Source organism: Anopheles stephensi, unplaced genomic scaffold (genome assembly GCF_013141755.1).
Source record: "Anopheles stephensi strain Indian unplaced genomic scaffold, UCI_ANSTEP_V1.0 ucontig411, whole genome shotgun sequence".
NCBI lineage: Eukaryota > Metazoa > Arthropoda > Insecta > Diptera > Culicidae > Anopheles > Anopheles stephensi.
The window spans coordinates 32,802-45,866 of record NW_023405360.1 but is presented as its reverse complement, the minus strand read 5'-3'; the positions used below and the strand labels follow the sequence as shown (position 1 = coordinate 45,866).

Here is a 13,065-nt window from a genome sequence, read left to right as displayed (position 1 = left end):
AACATTAATCATATAGCAGATGCCAATCTTGCACAAACATTCGAAAACGTAAACAACAACGTGAATAACACAACGGTTGACAATGTGCAACAGTCATTCGAACGATATTTCAGAACAATTGAAAAACAAGAAGGTAATAACTTCAGAGAAACTTTTGAAGAAGCAGAGCTGAATTTTTTAGAATAAACTCAGCGTTGCCTTACTTTTTATTCTATGGTAACGCTTCAGAACCACTCAAAATGTTAATTGATACTGGATCTAATAAAAATTACATACATCCCAAATATGCAATAATTTCACACAAGGTTGATAAACCATTTTTCGTATCATCCGTAGCAGGAGATATTAAAATCGACGCTTATTCTCAAGCACGATTATTCAAACCATATTCAGATAAAATGCTAAAATTTTATCATTTAGAAAATTTAAAATCGTTTGATGCTATAATTGGACACGATTCACTAAAGGAAATTAAAGCAGTAATTGACACAGCCAATGAAATATTAATCATTGATGGCACACATGTCATTCCATTACAACAATACCAACTACAGGAAGTAAATAAAATAAACATTCGTGATAATCATCTGAACCAAAACGAAAAAAGAAAGCTACATGACCTATTACAGGAATATCAAGATCTTTTCCAACCACCAGATTTGAAACTACCTTGTACATCGCGAGTAAAAGCGACAATAAGAACAAAAGATGAATCACCAGTTTATAGTAAAACGTATCCCTATCCCCAAGCACTTAAAGGTGAAGTTAACAAGCAAATTGAAAAACTCCTAAATGATGGAATCATCAGACCTTCGAAATCCCCATACAATGCACCAGTGTGGATTGTTCCAAAAAAACTGGATGCTGCCAATGAAAAAAATATAGACTTGTCGTAGACTACAGAAAATTGAACACTCAAACAATAAGCGATAAATATCCTATTCCGGATCCATCTACTGTTTTAGCCAATCTAGGTTCAAATAAATATTTCACAACTCTTGACTTAGCGTTAGGATTTCATCAAGTACCTATGTCGGAAAATGATATCGAAAAAACTGCATTTTCAATAAACAACGGAAAATATGAATTCGTACGCATGCCATTTGGTTTAAAAAATGCCCCTTCAATATTCCAACGCGTCATGGACGACACTTTAAGGGAACACATCGGAAAAATTTGTCACATATACATCGATGACATAATCATTTTTAGCAAAACAGTTGAAGAACATCTGCAAAATTTAAGAATTGTTCTAGAAACTCTGAGAGCCGCTAATTTCAAAATACAACCGGATAAATCTGAATTCCTAAAGACAGAAGTTGAATTCCTCGGATTCATAGTCTCAAGTGAAGGACTTAAACCAAATATAAAAAAGATTGAAGCCATAAAAAAATTCCCAGAACCACAAAACCTTAAAGAACTAAGAAGATTCTTAGGAATGTCAGGTTACTACCGCAGGTTTATTAAAAACTATGCACAACTGGCAAAACCCATCACAAAACTCCTAAGAGGGGAGGATGGCCATCGCCAAATTTCCAAACACGAATCAAAAAATTTCCCTATTAAATTTGATCAAACCGCAAAAAACGCATTTCAAACCCTTAAAGACATAATATCTTCTAATGATGTTTTAGCTTTTCCAGATTTCCAGAAGCCATTCGAACTAACAACAGATGCATCGGAAAAAGCACTAGGAGCTGTGCTTTCACAAAAATGTCACGACGGTGATAGACCGATAACCTTCATTTCTCGTACTCTTTCCAAAACAGAGGAAAATTATGCAACCAACGAAAAGGAAATGCTTGCCATCGTTTGGGCACTACAAACATTGAGAAATTTCATATACGGAGCTAAAATTAATATTCATACAGATCATCAACCATTAACATTTGCTTTATCTCCGCAGAACAACAACGCAAAACTGAAAAGATGGAAATCTTTCATGGAGGAACACGATTACCAATTATTCTACAAACCCGGAAGATCAAACGTTGTAGCAGATGCACTTTCCCGTATACAACTAAACTCATTAACGCCAACTCAGCACTCAGCTGACGAAGACGATCATTCTTATATACCTTCAACAGAAGCACCAATTAATGTATTCCACAACCAACTAGTATTTAAAATTGGAACTAATTCTTCATACCAATTAATTACCCCTTTCCCAAAATTCAGAAGACATATTTTTATTGAACCAACATTTACTTCTGATTTTATCAAGGATAAATTCAAAAAATTAATCAATCCAAATGTAATTAATGGAATTCACACAGATGAACAAACAATGGGAATTATCCAAGAAGTTTATAAAACTCTCTACAATCCAAAAACAATCAAAGCTAGATTTTCCCAAAGACAAGTACAAGACCTATGCGATGAAGAAACACAAATTGAAGAAATCAAGAATATTCATAATTTTGCTCACAGAAATGCTAAGGAAAACTCATTGCAATTTATAAAAAAATTCTACTTTCCCGGAATGAGAAAAAGTATTCAAAACATTGTAAAAAATTGTGAGATATGTAAAACAGAAAAATACGAGAGAAAACCCCAAGAATTTATACCAGTAAAAACACCAATACCGACATATCCTGGAGAAATTATCCATATTGACATATTTGCTTATAACGCAAACTTTTTATTTATCTCATCTATAGATAAATTTTCAAAATACGTTAAAATACGACCGATAAAATCGAAATCAATCGCTGATATAAAGGAAGTTTTACTACAACTCCTATATGACTGGGACTTACCAGCTCAAATTGTAATAGACAACGAATGTACGTTTGTCTCAAACGTTATCGAACAATCAATACTAAACCTAGGAACAAAAATATTTAAAACTCCAGTTAATCGTTCAGAAACGAATGGACAAATAGAACGTTGCCATTCAACAATTAGAGAAATCGCTAGATGCACAAAAAAACTCAATCCAGAGATGAGCATTATAACATTAGTACAACAAGCTGTTTATAAGTATAATCACAGCATACATTCATTCATAAAGGATACACCACGAAATGTGTATGTAGGAGAAATATCAAACGATCCGCTAGAGAGATCAAGAATAAGAGAAAAAACAAATGAAAGAATACTACAGATATTCAAAAAGAATGAAGAAAAAATCAAAGATGAAAAATATAAGGATTACGTAGAAAACGAATATGCATTCGAAAAGAAAAAGACGAATAACAAACGCGAAAGTCGTTTTAATGCAGTAAAAGTAAAGGAGAATCATCCAACATATATTATCGATTCAAACAATCGAAAAATACATAAAGTAAACTTAAGAAAGTAATGAAAAAATATTAATACTTTTTCAAAATTGTTTTAACTATCGTTACAGAATACTTACGATCCTGTTGATCAAACTAATTTTCGCAGACATAAACATATATGATTTAAATAACAATCCATTAGCCATAATACCGATAGGTAAAGCTAAGATTCAAATTGGATACGTAAGAACAATACATCCAATAGATTTAACTGATATAAACGAAACAATAGGGAAAACATTACAAGATAGTCCAAATGGAAATTCTACTGAATCTATCGAAAATTTGATCAGCATAAAAGCTAGCATGCTAAAGGACACTTTTGCGAAAATCAAACCATTTGTGAAAAGACAAAAACGATGGGACACGATAGGAAAAATTTGGAAATGGATCGCTGGAACTCCAGATGCAGACGACCTACATGTCATAAACTCCACAATGAACTCCCTGATAGCAGAAAGCAACAAACAAATAATAATCAACCAAGGCTTCAACGACAGGTTGAAACAAATAACTGATGTCGCTAACCAAGTCGTAAATATCGAAAACGAACGCTATGAGTCACACCAAGTGGAAATTCGGAAACTTATTCTACTTTCCAACATAAATATGCTACAAGAAAAATTGGATGTCATAGAAGACGCTATACTGTTAGCTAAAAACGGTATTCCGAGCAGTAAGCTACTATCCCTTGAGGATCTGACATCAATAGAACAGTTTCTTGAGAAGAATAACATTAAATACAACACACCGGAAGAATTGCTAAGGCAATCAACTGCCCAAGTAGCAGTAAATGAATCTCATATACTATACATGCTAAAGTTCCCCAAACTATCTTCAAAAATCTACGAGTACGAATACATTGACTCGATAATACAACACGATGCACGTATAATCGTCACACAAAACTTTATATTACAAAATTAAACCCACGTATATTCCATGACAGAGAAGTGCCAACAACAAGAAGATGTTTATATATGTCCGCAAATCGGCATACAACAACCCACAACATGCATTCAACAAATTGTGAGAAGAGAAGATTCACAATGTGACTACGAAAAGATTTATAGTCGAGGCTTCATAAAAAGAATCAAAGACGACACAATACTAATCAACGACGCAATAGCAGAAATCGCATCAAACTGCAGCAAAATGAACCAAGTACTGAACGGTTCCTACGTCATACAATTCGAAAATTGTAACATTATCATTAATGGAGAAATTTATTCAAACGACGAAGTCACCATTCCTGGTAAACCATTCAAATCAACAGCAGGAATCAACATCGATAAGGGTGAAATCGAACATAAACCGCCTCTCCAACTCGTACAAAAACTCACCATAGAACATAGAGAAAAACTAAAAAGTATTAACTTGCAGAATGATTCTCTAAGATGGAAAATTAATGTATTCGGAGGAACTTTTGCATTCATATGCCTATGCGCATTTATAATCTGTTTATTCTTCCACTTCAAGAGAACGACGATAAAAGTAAACATGACTCAAGCGAAACGACCAGAAACGTTCGTTAGCAGACCAACTTCATTCCACGCAGCAACGAGACTTTGAGGGCAAAGTCATTTAAGAGGGGAGGAGTTAAGACGACAGCGCAGTAAGGAGTTAAGACGACAGCGCAACACGAGAAACGCCACGCAGCAGAACGCGCCACCGATAAACAAACAAACCACGCACGACCCATAAACAAACAAACCACAAAGCAGCGCGCACAACATAATTTGCAACGCAGCATTATTCAGCACGCAGCATAATTCAACACGGACCAGCGCACCAACATCCATCCAAACAGTTCAGTTGATACTCAGACGCTAATCCGAACGGTTATTAACTCCGCCGGTCGATGGAAATAAAGTTAAGTTTTTTTTAAAAACACTTCTCCCGGACACCGGGCGTTAACTAGACCTTTGGACACCGTCTTACTACTCCTTAGAGCAGTCATTAGAGAATCATATGGTAGGAACAGCCGAATATGGAACCCTTTTCGTTCTTTGGACACCTCCTATAACTTGTATGGCCACTATGGGACCTTCATTTCGTACTCAGTTGGTATCCCTGTTCATCGAGGGTATCGCTGTGATACCCCCAACAGACCTTTGGACACCGTCTTACTACTCCTTAAAGCAGTCATCAGAGAACCATATAGTAGGAACAGCCGAATATGGAACCCTTTTCGTTCTTTGGACATCTCGTATAACTTGTATGGCGACTATGGGGACCTTCATTTCGTACTCAGTTGGTACCCCTATTTATCGAGGGTATCGCTGTGAAACCCCCAACAGACATTTGGACACCGTCTTACTACTCCTTAAAGCAGTCATCAGAGAACCATATAGTAGGAACAGCCGAATATGGAACCCTTTTCGTTCTTTGGACACCTCCTATAACTTGTATGGCGACTATGGGACCTTCATATCGTACTCAGTTGGTACCCCTATTCATCGAGGGTATCGCTTTGATACCCCCAACAGACCTTTGGACACCGTCTTACTACTCCTTAGAGCAGTCATCAGAGAACCATATGGTAGGAACAGCCGAATATGGAACCCTTTTCGTTCTTTGGACACCACCTATAACTTGTATGGCGACGATGGGGACCTTCATATCGTACTCAGTTGGTACCCCTATTCATCGAAGGTATCGCTTTGATACCCCCAACAGACCTTTGGACACCGTCTTATTATTCCTTAGAGCAGTCATCAGAGAACCATATGGTAGGAACAGCCGAATATGGAACCCTTTTCGTTCTTTGGACACTTCCTATCATTTCTATGGCGACTATAGGGACCTTCATGTCGTACTCAGTTGGTACCCCTATTCATCGAGGGTATCGCTTTGATACCCCCAACAGACCTTTGGACACCGTCTTACTACTCCTTAGAGCAGTCATCAGAGAACCATGTGGTAGGAACAGCCGAATATGGAACCCTTTTCGTACTTTGGACACCTCCTATAACTTGTAGGGCGACTATGGGGATCTTCATATCGTACTCAGTTGGTCCCCCATTCATCGAGGGTATCGCTTTGATACCCCCAACAGACCTTTGGACACCGTCTTACTACTCCTTAGAGCAGCCATCAGAGAACCATTTAGTAGGAACAGCCGAATATGGAACCCTTTTCGTACTTTGGACACCTCCTATAACTTGTATGGCGACTATGGGGACCTTCATTTCGTACTCAGTTGGTACCCTTAGTCATCGAGGGTATCGCTTTGATACCCCCAACAGACCTTTGGACACCGTCTTACTACTCCTTAAAGCAGTCATCAGGGAACCATATAGTAGGAACAGCCGAATATGGAACCCTTTTCGTTCTTTGGACACCTCCTATAACTTGTATGGCGACTATGGGGACCTTCATATCGTACTCAGTTAGTACCCCTATTCATCGAAGGTATCGCTTTGATACCCCCAACAGACCTTTGGACACCGTCTAACTACTCCTTAAAGCAGTCATCAGAGAACCATTTAGAAGGAACAGCCGAATATGGAACCCTTTTCGTTCTTTGGACATCTCCTTTTACTTGTATGGCGACTATGGGACCTTCATTTCGTACTCAGTTGGTACCCCTATTCATCGAGGGTATCGCTTTGATACCCCCAACAGACCTTTAGACACCGTCTTACTACTCCTTAGAGCAGTCATCAGAGAACCATATGGTAGGAACAGCCGAACATGGAACCCTTTTCGTTCTTTGGACACCACCTATAACTTGTATGGCGACTATGGGGACCTTCATATCGTACTCAGTTGGTACCCCTATTCATCGAAGGTATCGCTTTGATACCCCCAACAGACCTTTGGACACCGTCTTACTACTCCTTAGAGCAGTCATCAGAGAATCATATAGTAGGTACAGCCGAATATGGAACCCTTTTCGTTCTTTGGACATCTCGTATAACTTGTATGACAACATGGGGACCTTCATTTCGTACTCAGTTGGTACCCCTATTCATCGAGGGTATCGCTTTGATACCCCCAACAGACCTTTGGACACCGTCTTACTACTCCTTAGAGCAGTCATCAGAGAACCATATAGTAGGAACAGCCGAATATGGAACCCTTTTCGTTCTTTGGACACCTCCTATAACTTGTATGGCCACTATGGGACCTTCATTTCGTACTCAGTTGGTATCCCTGTTCATCGAGGGTATCGCTGTGATACCCCCAACAGACCTTTGGACACCGTCTTACTACTCCTTAAAGCAGTCATCAGAGAACCATATAGTAGAAACAGCCGAATATGGAACCCTTTTCGTTCTTTGGACACCTCCTATAACTTGTATGGCGACTATGGGGACCTTCATTTCGTACTCAGTTGGTATCCCTGTTCATCGAGGGTATCGCTGTGATACCCCCAACAGACCTTTGGACACCGTCTTACTACTCCTTAAAGCAGTCATCAGAGAACCATATAGTAGGAACAGCCGAATATGGAACCCTTTTCGTTCTTTGGACATCTCGTATAACTTGTATGACAACATGGGGACCTTCATTTCGTACTCAGTTGGTACCCCTATTCATCGAGGGTATCGCTTTGATACCCCCAACAGACCTTTGGACACCGTCTTATTATTCCTTAGAGCAGTCATCAGAGAACCATATAGTAGGAACAGCCGAATATGGAACCCTTTTCGTACTTTGGACACTTCCTATCATTCTATGGCGACTATAGGGACCTTCATATCGTACTCAGTTGGTACCCCTATTCATCGAGGGTATCGCTTTGATACCCCCAACAGACCTTTGGACACCGTCTAACTACTCCTTAGAGCAGTCATCAGAGAACCATATGGTAGGAACAGCCGAATATGGAACCCTTTTCGTTTTTGGAAAACCTCCTATAACATGTATGGCGACTATGGGGACCTTCATGTCGTACTCAGTTGGTACCCTTATTCGTCGAGGGTATCGCTTTGATACCCCCAACAGACCTTTGGACACCGTCTTACTACTCCTTAGAGCAGTCATCAGAGAACCATATAGTAGGAACAGCCGAATATGGAACCCTTTTCGTACTTTGGACACCTCCTATCATTTGTATGGCAACCATGGGGACCTTCATTTCGTACTCAGTTGGTACCCCTATTCATCGAGGGTATCGCTTTGATACCCCCAACAGACCTTTGGACACCGTCTTCCTACTCCTTAGAGCAGCCATCAGAGAACCATTTAGTAGGAACAGCCGAATATGGAACCCTTTTCGTACTTTGGACACCTCCTATAACTTGTAAAGCGACCATGGGGACCTTCATGTCGTACTCAGTTGGTACCCCTATTCATCGAGGGTATCGCTTTGATACCCCCAACAGACCTTTGGACACCGTCTTACTACTCCTTAGAGCAGCCATCAGAGAACCATTTAGTAGAGACAGCCGATTATGGAACCCTTTTCGTTCTTTGGACACCTCCTATAACTTGTATGGAGACTTCGGGGACCTTCATATCGTACTCAGTTGGTACCCCTATTCATCGAGGGTATCGCTTTGATACCCCAACAGACCTTTGGACACCGTCTTACTACTCCTTAGAGCAGTCATCAGAGAACCATATAGTAGGTACAGCCGAATATGGAACCCTTTTCGTTCTTTGGACACCTCCTATAACCTCGTGTGACGACTATGGGGACCTTCATATCGTACTCAGTTGGTACTCCTATTCATCGAAGGTATCGCTGTGATACCCCCAACAGACCTTTGGACACCGTCTTACTACTCCTTAGAGCAGTCATCAGAGAACCATATAGTAGGAACAGCCGAATATGGAACCCTTTTCGTTCTTTGGACATCTCGTATAACTTGTATGACAACATGGGGACCTTCATTTCGTACTCAGTTGGTACCCCTATTCATCGAGGGTATCGCTTTGATACCCCCAACAGACCATTGAACACCGTCTTACTACTCCTTAGAGCAGTCATCAGAGAACCATATGGTAGGAACAGCCGAATATGGAACCCTTTTCGTTCTTTGGACACCACCTATAACTTGTATGGCGACTATGGGGACCTTCATTTCGCACTCAGTTGGTACCCCTATTCATCGAAGGTATCGCTTAGATACCCCCAACAGACCTTTGGACACCGTCTTATTATTCCTTAGAGCAGTCATCAGAGAACCATATAGTAGGAACAGCCGAATATGGAACCCTTTTCGTACTTTGGACACTTCCTATCATTTCTATGGCGACTATAGGGACCTTCATGTCGTACTCAGTTGGTACCCCTATTCATCGAGGGTATCGCTTTGATACCCCCAACAGACCTTTGGACACCGTTTTACTGTTCCTTAGAGCAGTCATCAGAGAACCATATGGTAGGAACAGCCGAATATGGAACCCTTTTCGTTTTTGGAAAACCTCCTATAACTTGTATGGCGACTATGGGGACCTTCATGTCGTACTCAGTTGGTACCCTTATTCATCGAGGGTATCGCTTTGATACCCCCACCAGACCTTTGGAAACCGTCTTACTACTCCTTGGAGCAGTCATCAGAGAACCATATAGTAGGAACAGCCGAATATGGAACCCTTTTCGTTCTTTGGACACCTCCTATAACTTGTATGGCGATTATGGGGACCTTCATATCGTACTCAGTTGGTACCCCTATTCATCGAGGGTATCGCTTTGATACCCCCAACAGACCATTGAACACCGTCTTACTACTCCTTAGAGCAGTCATCAGAGAACCATATGGTAGGAACAGCCGAATATGGAACCCTTTTCGTTCTTTGGACACCACCTATAACTTGTATGGCGACTATGGGGACCTTCATTTCGCACTCAGTTGGTACCCCTATTCATCGAAGGTATCGCTTTGATACCCCCAACAGACCTTTGGACACCGTCTTATTATTCCTTAGAGCAGTCATCAGAGAACCATATAGTAGGAACAGCCGAATATGGAACCCTTTTCGTACTTTGGACACTTCCTATCATTTCTATGGCGACTATAGGGACCTTCATGTCGTACTCAGTTGGTACCCCTATTCATCGAGGGTATCGCTTTGATACCCCCAACAGACCTTTGGACACCGTTTTACTGTTCCTTAGAGCAGTCATCAGAGAACCATATGGTAGGAACAGCCGAATATGGAACCCTTTTCGTTTTTGTAAAACCTCCTATCATTTGTATGGCAACCATGGGGACCTTCATTTCGTACTCAGTTGGTACCCCTATTCATCGAGGGTATCGCTTTGATACCCCCAACAGACCTTTGGACACCGTCTTACTACTCCTTAGAGCAGTCATCAGAGAACCATATAGTAGGAACAGCCGAATATGGAACCCTTTTCGTACTTTGGACACCTCCTATCATTTGTATGGCAACCATGGGGACCTTCATTTCGTACTCAGTTGGTACCCCTATTCATCGAGGGTATCGCTTTGATACCCCCAACAGACCTTTGGACACCGTCTTCCTACTCCTTAGAGCAGTCATCAGAGAACCATATGGTAGGAACAGCCGAATATGGAACCCTTTTCGTACTTTGGTCACCTCCTATCATTTGTAAAGCGACTATGGGGACCTTCATGTCGTACTCAGTTGGTACCCCTATTCATCGAGGGTATCGCTTTGATACCCCCAACAGACCTTTGGACACCGTCTTACTACTCCTTAGAGCAGCCATCAGAGAACCATTTAGTAGGAACAGCCGAATATGGAACCCTTTTCGTACTTTGGACACCTCCTATAACTTGTATGACGACTATGGGGACTTTCATTTCGTACTCAGTTGGTACCCTTAGTCATCGAGGGTATCGCTTTGATACCCCCAACAGACCTTTGGACACCGTCTTACTACTCCTTAGAGCATTCATCAGAGAACCATATAGTAGGAACAGCCGAATATGAAACCCTTTTCGTTCTTTGGACACCTCCTATAACTTGTATGGCGATTATGGGGACCTTCATATCGTACTCAGTTGGTACCCCTATTCATCGAGGGTATCGCTTTGATACCCCAACAGACCTTTGGACACCGTCTTACTACTCCTTAGAGCAGTCATCAGAGAACCATATAGTAGGTACAGCCGAATATGGAACCCTTTTCGTATGAAACGCCTATCTACTTTCCTTCTCCTTTATAAATAAAATATTTTTATCTAATTCAACGCCAAAACCAACTAATCTTTATTCCACGCACCAGAAACCACCACCAAACTCCTTGATAACCGCTAACAAATTCGTCCTTTTTTTCGCCATCGCACCGCAAAACCGTTCGATCATCGAACTCCGCTTCGTCCGATCGCTCGCTCTCTCGAATTTCGGTTCGCTCGTTCTCCTCTCGCAACCAGCCGCAATTTGTTCTCACGGCCGCCCGTTTAGCCGCGGCTACACGTAGCCTTATCGAAAACTGATAATCGTAGCGGCCAAGGTCGCTACATCTCATTACACTTTTTTTTTTTTTCGATAGCAAGAAAATTTGTATATGTGCTTTCTATTTCAAGCATGCTGTCTCCTTGTTATCAATTCTGTTCAATTATCCTACCACTTCCGTCGCAATAAACATGCACAGTGTTTCAACAACGTGCAGTGTATAAGCAATCGCTTCGTCTCTCATAAAGGATCTCTCGCTTCTTGGCTTATTAGCATCGCTCGCAACCTAAGTATACGGATCGAACAATCTGCTTCGCTGTGCTTATTGTTTCGTCTTATTGTTTAAGGTGCTGTCTAATAATTTGCCGTGTGCCTGTTCAATCCTCTACTAAGAGCAATCTCTGGGGGAGCATTCGATCAACTCTGTCCTATCAAATTCATCCGCTCAACCGCACCAGATCAACCTTTAAATTGAACATCGAATATTATGCCGCTATGCCATGAACTCGGTTGTTTGCTTTCCGCTTCTCTCCGTGCGTGTAGCGTTCTACCCGTGCGTGCAAAGAGTATGTGTGTACAGTGGTGACGTGTGATGTGTGCCTTAAAGTGTAGTTAGCCTGCCAAACTTTTTTTTTTTTTTTTTTTTTTTTTTTTCACTAATTTTACAAATTTTTATTATGGATATGCATAAAAATTAATATAATAAGCTTATAAATCGATAACATCCTAATTTTATACCCGATCAGCTAAATTAGCATTATTATAGAAATGTTGATGCATATCCATTTACATTTTTTTTTATCCTAATTTTAAATTTTGCTTAAGTCCCTAGCTATGCCCTATTCTCAATCTGCTCCGTTTTCCCTACACTACCTAATCTAAACTTAACCCTAGTGCAGGGCATTTCCTCCTTTTGCACGTGCCTTATCCCGGGCAGACTCGGTAAATTTTTAATCTATTCTATTTTCATTTATTTTATTTTTTATTCGTTGAACCTCTTCAACCTGTTGTTGTGGACCTTCTCTAGCCTTTTCCCATTTCTTATTGTACACGTCTGATCGCTTGGTATTTCCACCACCTCATACGGTCCTCTCCAAATACCTTGCAACTTTTGCCCTTCACCCGTTTGATTGTTCCGGACCAGTACCATTTCTCCCCACATGGGTTGCCACTCATTAGCGTTCTGGTCGTACTTTTTTTTTCTTTTATGTTTCGATTGTATAAGATTTTTCCTAGCAATCAAGTGCATCTCCCTTAGTTTTGTTTGCATTTCTTCACAAAAATCGGAGTACAATCTTTTCCTTTCGTTTTGATTATACAGTGATGTTGGCAATCTAGCTTTCCTCCCGAAAACCAACTCATATGGAGTGTACCCTGTCGAAGTGTTTATACACGTATTGTATTCCATAGCGAAATATGGTAATACTCTATCCCAAGTTTT

General features: G+C 40.5%; 1 long non-coding RNA gene across 1 annotated transcript; it reads left to right on the top strand.

Annotated features, from left to right (window-relative positions):
• The first annotated feature begins 11,366 nt into the window (after positions 1 to 11,366).
• Positions 11,367 to 12,277, top strand: LOC118516906. The gene is made up of 2 exons (XR_004908164.1): positions 11,367 to 11,914; positions 11,972 to 12,277. It is a non-coding gene; the product is annotated as an uncharacterized LOC118516906 (long non-coding RNA).
• Positions 12,278 to 13,065: the final 788 nt, after the last annotated feature.